This window comes from Otolemur garnettii, unplaced genomic scaffold (assembly GCF_000181295.1).
Source record: "Otolemur garnettii isolate 467f Iridium unplaced genomic scaffold, OtoGar3 scaffold00071, whole genome shotgun sequence".
Lineage (NCBI taxonomy): Eukaryota > Metazoa > Chordata > Mammalia > Primates > Galagidae > Otolemur > Otolemur garnettii.
The window spans coordinates 1,968,528-1,977,933 of record NW_003852466.1 but is presented as its reverse complement, the minus strand read 5'-3'; positions in this window follow the sequence as shown (position 1 = coordinate 1,977,933).

Below are 9,406 nucleotides of genomic sequence, written 5' to 3'. Positions count from 1 at the left end.
TTTATGTAGAGGTAGGTGAGAGTGTGCATTTTCCTGTGGATGAGGTCAAAAGTATATATTAAACCTCGAAGGGATCTGAGACCACACCCATCCCCCTCCATAACATGCTTCTACTAGAACCAGTGGCCCGGTCCCTGTACCTTTCCTTAAACTGTGAGGCAGGATTAGCAGTTGTGCAAGGCTGGGTTTGGTACTGTACCTACTTTGGCAATTTAGTAATTTCCTAACCTAGTAAGACATGTTAGTGAGCCAGAAACTGCACTGTGACTGCACTGCACTGGCCTTTTCATCAGCTGAATCGATATTTTACTGTACTCAATCCCAGGAAATGGGAAACTGTGCTGGCTTTTCAATTGTAGCAACTCTCTCTCTCTCCCTCTCCCTCTCCCTCTCCCTCTCTCTCTCTCTCTCTCTCTCTCTATATATATATATTTTTTTTTTGCAGTTTTTGGCCAAGGCTGGGTTTGAACCCACCACCTCCGGCATATGGGGCCAGCACCCTACTCCTTTGAGCCACAGGCGCTGCCCACAATTCAATATTTTAATCCTGTTTCACTGGCCTCACAGTCAGTGAAACTTCCTAGCCCAGTTGAGAGTTTGCTCATCAGTGCTGTGCATCCTCATTCTTTCCACTGCCTGCTTGGTTATTCTCACAGAAGTTTGGAGAGTCTATACTGAGGGTCTGATGACCAGAAATAAAAATTCTGAAATAAAATAAAAATTTGAAATAAAATAAATAAATTTGAAATTAAAATTTTCAGTAGGGATTTTATTTTTTATTTTTTAAAGCATGTTTTTCTTCCTCATTTTATTTATTTACTTGTTTATTTTTTGCTACAGTTTGGCAGGGGCCAAACCTGCCACCTTCAGTATATGGGGCAGGCACCTTATGCACTGAGCCACAGGCGCCACCCATGAGCAGGGATTTTAAAACCCATTTCTGACAGGCAAAATGCCACTGGTAAAGGCAGTTGTTGCAGGTTGGGTTGTCCAGAAGGAGGCAATGAGGTAAGACTTGAGGGCAGGTGTGGTGACCCACACCTGTAATCCCAGAATTTTGAGAGGACAAAGAAGTATCACTTGAGTCTAAGAGTTCAAGACCAGCCTGGACAACTAGAGAGTTGTCCACCTATACACAAAATAATTTTTAAAAATTAGCCACATGTGGTGGTGGTGTGATCTGGAGTCCCAGTGACCTGGGATGGTGAGGTGGGAGGATTCTTGAGCCCAGGAGTTTGAAGCTACAGTGAGCTATAACTGTGCCACTGTGCTTCAGTCTGGGGCACAGAGAGAGACCCTGTCTCAGAAAAAAAAAAAAAAAAAGAGAGAGATGGAGTTTGGCATGTGAACTATTTCCTGGAGATCAACATCTGTAGACAGGCAAGAAAGAAAGTAGAATTGGGCAGGAGAAGCCAAATTGCGGTGTAGACCTCGCAAAGTCTCAGCTAAGCCAGCCAGACCCTGCTGCACGTGCGGCCCAGCAGCGCTGACTGGCTTTGTGATGAAACGGCTGGACTTTCACACCCCTGCCTTGGTCAGTCCCTGGATGGACATGCCTGCCTGGCCCGACCCTGGTTCCCATGCTCCTTTCCAGCCGTAGCTGCTGCACTGCCCACTCACCTCAAAGCCGAGCAAGGCAAGACAAGGGCCACCCAGTGGCGTCATCTGGTTGCCAAACGTCTCCGTCTCTCTTCCTGTGTGGACAGCAGCCCTCCCTCCTGTCCTGTCCTTCGGGGTCAATGGCCCCTTCTTGCCTCCTGACTCTTTGGCACAGGTGTCTCAAGCGTCCAAGAGGTAGCAGCGGTCTGTAATTAAATGGGACACTTGCTGTGTCCTCGGGTGGAAATAGTTCATCTTTAAGGACCGAGACCTCTGACCTCCCATAACCGAGAGTTACGGGAATGCGAGGCACAAACTCCCAAAAGGGGTCACCGGAAGCGATGGTAAGCAGAGCCCCTCTCTTCCCGCCCCTGTTCGCAGACCTGTGGATTCTCCCTATTGAGACAGAGGCCCGCAGCCAGGGCTGGGACACACTGTGATCTCCCGCTCCCGGGCTGGCCCTTCCGCTGCTCTTCTAACATCTTGTCCTGCTTGGTGGTGGCTCTGGGTGGTCACCTGGGAAGGGTCCCACACATCTCTGGTCCCCTGGCTCCGAATGCAGCGTGTTGTGGAAACCTGCGGCAGGGGACAAACACTACAAGTTCCAGTAAAGCAGCCCTGGCCCTTCTAATTCTTCCTCCTGCTACTTCTCAAATGGCTGGAAACTGCGCCCCATCATCATTCACATATCCCACGTCCTCTGAAATCTCTACTCTTGAAAGTTTTAATTCTTCCAAAACCAAAAATGGAGAACAACCTTCCCACTTCAGTTTTATTAGCCAGTGAGAGAGTGTTAAGAAAAATCAAAAAGCCATACCCCTGAGTCCTGCTCTTCTGTTAGATCTTATTTTATATGTGTGTGTGTGTGTATAAAGTTGGTACTTTGAGCTGCTTTGAAGGAAAATGCTGAATTTAGAAAATGATCCTTACCAATAAATAGTGGAAGAAGTGTGCGGTTTGTTGTCCTTTCTGAATGAAGAGGATGTTGGTTATGAATGAAGACACCAGTTCTGTGTGTTTCTAACTGAGCAATGCAGGCTTCCTCTCAAAAATTATTTCATTTTTGTTTTGTTTTGTTTGAGCTAGTCATCCTGGGTAGTGCTGGGGCATCACAGCTCACAGCAACCTCAAACTCATGGGCTCAAGTGACCCTCTTGCCTCAGCCTCCAGAGTAGCTGGGACCACAGCTGTCTGCCACAACACCTAGCTAATTTTTCTATTTTTAGTAGAGATGGGGTCTCATTCTTGCTCAAGCTGGTCTCAAACTCCTGAGCTCAAGCAATCTACCTGCCTCGACCTCCCAGAGTGATAGGATTACAGGCATGAGCCACTGCACCTGGTCTCAAAAATGATTTGGAAGAAGACATTTTTACCATAAGACTTCCAGATTTCTTCTGATACATAGACGGTTTTATAGTTCCTTGGATTGGATTCATTCACTGGTGAGTTTAAACTTGTGCCTTCAGATACCCATTGGATCACACAGGGAGCCAAGCAGCACCAGGAGCCGTCATGTAGGATGACTGGAAGGCTGTGAGTGGGGCACACGAATGTGAGGACAGAGGCTTTAATTTGAGTTTTCAATTGTCAGCTCATTTTGATTCCCCCCATGACCCCCACGTAAGTGCAATCATCTTTTTTCCAAATGATAAAAATTGCTGGTAGTTAAGCTTTTAACAAAGGGGTGAATGAAAACGATACTACTACTCTTCCTTCAACATGATCCTCACTGGTTTTAAAGTATAATAAAGTAATTTGAAAGCCTCATGCCAAGTAATGAATGACTATGGCCATTTAAGAGCTCATTTTTGAGGCTCTATTATTATCAAAATGATTCTTATCTTAGTCTTTTATGGTGGTGTGATTGCAATAATTAAAAATAGATAGTAACAACATCTCCTTGAAGGGGCACCTTTTCAGGCAAGGAAGACATTACATCAAAAAAATATATTACCTGGAAAACAAATCTGGCCAATGACCAAAGAGGTGGTTGTAGCTCTTGCCCCAGCTCTGTATTCTAATGGGACTAATCAGACTCAGAAGACTGTATTTTCACTAAAGACATGACAATTTCAATTTAAACTCTCCTTACTTGGCCCAGTTTTAAGAATAATGCTTACTTCCAAGCATTTTATGTTGCTGCTGATTATAAATCTCCATAGAAAATGTTATAGCAGAATGCTGATTAAATCTGCAAACTCTGAAAATTGTAGCAAATGGGCTTTATATGTAATATTCAGGTCAACTATGCATCTTTTTATAAGTATATTTATGTTATAAGTAAACTCACAAAAAAAGTATTACAAAATTGGGCAATTCAATATTTATAGAAATTATTTAATTTACTTGGAATGTCTCTAAAAGGAAGAAAACGAATACTTCTTCTGTATATCAATAATTAAATAAACCAAAGCAATTCATCACACAGAAAGTTAGCTATAAATTTGCCCCTTAAAGGTGGGGAGTATGAACAAGTATCGTCTTTAGAAAAAATTAATATATTGGCTACTCTGTTTGAACAGTATTCAAAATGCCAATATATTAGTATCTGAGCAAGAAAATAAGAGCTAGTTAGTTATAAAACCTCCACCAGACTCCTCAAAAAACATCAAACATTTTCATAATTCTTGAAAACATCAACTGCTCTTTCAGTTTTCTTACAGAACAATTTTAATGCGTATAGGGCTTATTCCAAAAGAATTGTAAATATAGTTGAATTAAAAATTAACATTCAAATAATGTACTTTGATCAAAATTAATCCAATTTATGTGAGAATTAGTCACTGTTTTCTTCCTTTTTTAAAATTTTCCTTTCCCTCACCCCTCCCTCCTTCTCTCTCTGTCTGCCCTTCCTTCCCCCATGCCCCACCATGTCATTAATTGTCATTAATTGTCCTCATACAAAGTTGAATACATAGGATTCATGCTTCTCCATTCCTGTGATGCTTCACTAAGAATGATGTGTTCCACCTCCATCCAGGTTAATACAAATGCTGCAAAATCTCCATTTTTTAAAAATAGCTGAATAGTATTCCATAGTATACACATACCACAGCTTGCCAATCCATTCCTGGGTTGAGGGGCATTTAGGCTATTTCCACATTTTAGTGATTGTAAATTGAGCTGCAATAAATAGTCTAGCACATGTGTCTTTATAATAAAAGGTTTTCTTTCCTTCTGGATAGATGCCCAGTAATAGGATTGCAGGATCAAATGGGAAGTCTAGGTTTAGATCTTTGAGGTTTCTCTATACTTCCTTCCCAAAAGGTTGTACTAGTTTGCAGTCCCACTAGCAGTGTAAAAGTGTTCCTTTCTCTCTCCATCTGCGCCAGCATCTGCAGTTTTGAGATTTTGTGATATGGGCTATATTCTCTCTGGGGTTAGATGATATCTCAGGGTGATTTTAATTTGCATTTCTCTAGTATAGAGATGATGAGCATTTTCTCATATGTTTGCTAGCCATTCATCTGTCTTCTTTAGAGAAGGTTTTGTTCATCTCTCTTCCCCATTGATGTATGGGATCATTGGTTTTTTTCTTGTGAATTAATTAAAGTTCTGTATAGATCTTAGTTATTAAGCTTTTGTCAGATTCAAAATATGCAAATATCATTTCCCATTGGGTAGGTTGTCTATTTGCTTTGGTTGTCTCCCTAGCTGTACAGAAGCTTTTCAGTTTAATTAAATCCCATTTGTTTATTATTGCTGTTGTTGCTATTGCCATAGCTGTCTTCTTCATGAAGTCTTTCCCCAGGCTGATATCTTCCAGTGTTTTTCCTATTCTTTCTTTGAGGATTTTATCATTTCATGCCTTAAATTTAAGTCCTCTATCCATCTTGAATCAATTTTTGTGAGTGGAGAAAGGTGCGGGTCCAGTTTTAGTCTTTTACAATGTAGATATCCAGTTCTGCCAGCACCATTTATTGACTAGGGAGTCTTTCCCCCAGTGTACATTCTTATTTGGTTTATCGAAGATTAGGTGGTTGTAAGTTGTTGGTTTCATTTCCTGGTTTTCCATTTGATTCCAAATGTCTATGTCTCTATTTTTGTGCCAGTACCATGCTGTCTTGACCACTATGGCCTTGTAGTACAGCCTAAAATCTGGTATGGTGATGCCCCTAGCTTTGTTTTTATTACTAAGAACTGCCTTAGCTATACGGGACTTTTTTCTGGTTCCATACAAAACGCACAATCATTTTTTCCAAGTCTTGAAAATAGGATTTTAGTATTTTAATAGGGATGGCGTTGAATCAGTAGATTGCTCTGGGAAGTATACAAATTTTAACAATTTCGATTCTTCCTAGCCATGAGCATTTGTTCTTCCATTTGTTAAAGTCCTTTGCTATTTTCTTTCTTGAGTTTCATAATTTTCTTTATAGAGGTCCTTCACCTCCTTGAAATTGGTCTGTTCAGGAGATCTATTTCTTCCTGGCTAAGTCCAGGGAGAAGGTGTGATTCCAAATATTGATCCATTTCCTTCACATTGTCAAATTTCTGGGTATAGAGTTTCTGGTAGTGTTCAGAGATAATCTCTTGTATCTCTGTGGCATCAGTTGTTATTTCCCCTTTATCATTTCTGGTTTAGGTTACTAGAGATTTAGCTTTATTTATTTCTAGTTAGTCTGGCCAAATCTATATTATTTATTTTTTCCCAACTCCTTCTTTCATTAATTTTCTGAATGATTCTTTTGTTTTCAATTTCATTGATCTCTGATTTAATTTTGGATATTTCTTTTCTTCTGCTGGGTTTAGACTTAGACTGTTCTTTTTTTCCCCAATTCCATAAGATGGCTTGTGAGTTTGTTGATACATTCTCTTTCTTTTTTTTGAATGTCTGCTTCTAATGCAATAGATTTTCCTATCAGGACTGCTTTTGCTGTATCCCACAGGTTTTGGTATCTTGTACCTTCATTGTTGTTATACTCAAGGAAGTTAATGATTTCCTTTTTCATTTCTTCCTACACCCAACTATCATTCAGCGTAAGGTTGTTTAACTTTCAAGCCTTTGTGTGAGGTTGAACGTTTTTGTTGGAGTTGAGTTCCACTTTTAATACCTTGTGGTCTGAGAAGATGCTAGGTAGAATTTCAATTCTTTCGATTTTATTGAGGTTTATTTTGTGTCCTAGGATATGATCAACTTTGGAGAATGTTCCATGGGATGATGAGAATATAAATTCTTTATCTTTGGGATGGCATGTGCTATATACGTCTATCAAGCACAGTTGTTCTAGGGTCTCATTTAAATCTCTAATATCTTTGTTTAGTTTCTGTTTAGATGATCTGTCCAGCTCTGAGAGAGGGCTATTAATATGTTTTTTAGGATATAGCATCCTCATTTATAAGTGAATATGTTTGCAATTTCCCTTTATAATAATATTTTTTCCACTTTAATATCAGGTATATCCAGATGAAGTAGAATGATTTTGAAGTATTTCCTCTTTTTCTATTGTCTATAAGATTTGGCATGATCTGTTTTTGAAATTATCTTCTATTTTTATTTATAAATATTAGTTGTCTATTTTTTGAGACTTTGGAAAAAAAAAAAAGAAGTTAACTGATGACTCCATACTGAACCTCAGAGTCAAAGCATTCTATGATAGACATACTCTTATCTGACAATGTAAATGTTACTTTTTTAGCCTTATTATTATTATTATTGCTCAATATTTCATTGCAGTAATCTGATTTCTTTTCTGAATGTATTTATCTTTGTTTGTTCTTTACAAGGTTTTGTTACTAGTCCTTATCTAGAAACAAATCTAGTCTTAAACATTGTTATTATCATTAAATTTTAAGGCTTTTTAATTTTGTGAAGGCAAAAAGTGGAAACCAAATAAACACAAGTATATGGATAGAGAAAATAAAAAAATTATAAAATAAAGACCAAAGCTTTAGTTTTCTTTAGGTTCTTCGTTCATCTGGAAATTTTATGGGTATTTAAGTAAAGCACTAAAAAAAATGACATTGTTAGGAAAAACAAATCAATGGGATCTACATTCTTATTTCAAGAATTTTTGTCTGTTTCACCTTTAAAACAATCAATTCCAATTTCAATTAGACAATCAGTTCTAATTTTATTAAAGCCTCTCATATTTATGTTTAATGATTTAAGTCATATTATCACTTTCATCCCTGAAGTTTCTTGAATATTACATGAACAAGAGTAATGAAATTGGGTCAAGATCTATGAACAATAGCATTCAGAATAACAAACAATACTTGTCAATTTTTAAAATACTCATGAGATGTACAAGCAATAATAAATACGTACATGAAAAAAACATAAGGCTCTCATAAATAAAAAGGCCAGCTTAAACCTTCAAGAACTGTGTGTTAGTTGTTAAAACTCTTTCCACCTCAAGGGAGATGTGGTTATTTCCTAACGACAGCTCCACGGCATACTAAATCAAGCCACCCAGCTTTTCCATCTCGATCCTGTCACCTTGAGGACAGGGGTCACAGCACTTCCCTCTACTGGTTTCTGGGAGGATATACCAAATGTAGGAGTTGGCCCAGAGTGAGGGCTCCATAAATTGTAGGTATTGTCATCAGAAACTAGAGTGAATAAACGGAAAACGCAATCCCTGTTTAAGCCTTGGACTAATAGATTTCTGATATGCAGATGACAGCTCAGTGTTGTTTGTAACTTTGAAATGTGTGTCTATGAATTTCTCCAAAAAGATAATACTAGTACAACCTAAATAGATGACAAGGACATATTTTAGCAGTCAACCTGTCAAAAGTTGTGATAGTAGAGTACAAACATCCATTTCTGCTCCAAGTCCACACAATTGAAGAAATTGAGGCCTATGGAAGTGAATTCACCTGTCCAGAAAATATCATGATGCAATCAAGATGAAGAGCTTACTATGTTCAGATGCCATCTCAACAGCCAAAAAATCTCCTTTGTCTTCAACCACAAGAAATTTACATTAATTTTCAGAGTTTCATCATTGATTACCTTGATAATTCTACACGATTTTCTCACAACTACACACATTTTACCTCACACATTTTCTTACCATTATCATGGTTGAAAATGCTAATGTTGGTTAATATCCGCGTTGAACCCTTTTGTTCCCCAGAGCACTCTGCTGGGGTACATTTCTAGCTGTTATTGCAATAGGTAAGCTATGAGACCATGGAGTCTGCCCAATGGAATGTGATGTGTCTGGCTTCCAGCCTGGCCCCCAACATCCTCCCACTCCCAATCTTATGATATGATTAAGAAATAAAATTTATTGTTTAAGATTTTGAGATGTGGGTTTGTGTATAGTCTACCCTCATCAATATTTGTATTGCAAATATTTTCATAATAGCTCCTTTTCCCCAAGACCAAAATAAGATAATCTTCTAGAATCAGAGCATCTTTCATCAATCCCCTGAAATAGAGCAAAGTGTTGTGTAAAGATGAAAACAGATTTGTCTTCTCAAGAAAACCATCAGGGTGCAAGAAGCAATTATAGAATTTCTACCTAGGAGGACCTTGGGAGGGGCAATCCCATTGAAACAGGCTGGTGGGCTTATCTGCATGTTGCAGACACACTTTTTGGGGGGTGGGGGATTGTTTATTTGAGATGGCTTAGTTGGAAATGGCTTTGATACTAATCACAGGCCTAGTGATAGATATCAAAGGCATTTGGGGCTAAATCTTGGGGAGTAAGACTTTTAGTTAATGCCAAAAAGAAATGTCACTTTTTGCAATTAAAATATTCTGCAAGAGCAATTTATCTGTCTACTAACAGAAGACACTGGTTGTCTTAAAAATGTAGACAAAGACAGATAGATAGTTTTTTTTTTTTTTTTTTTT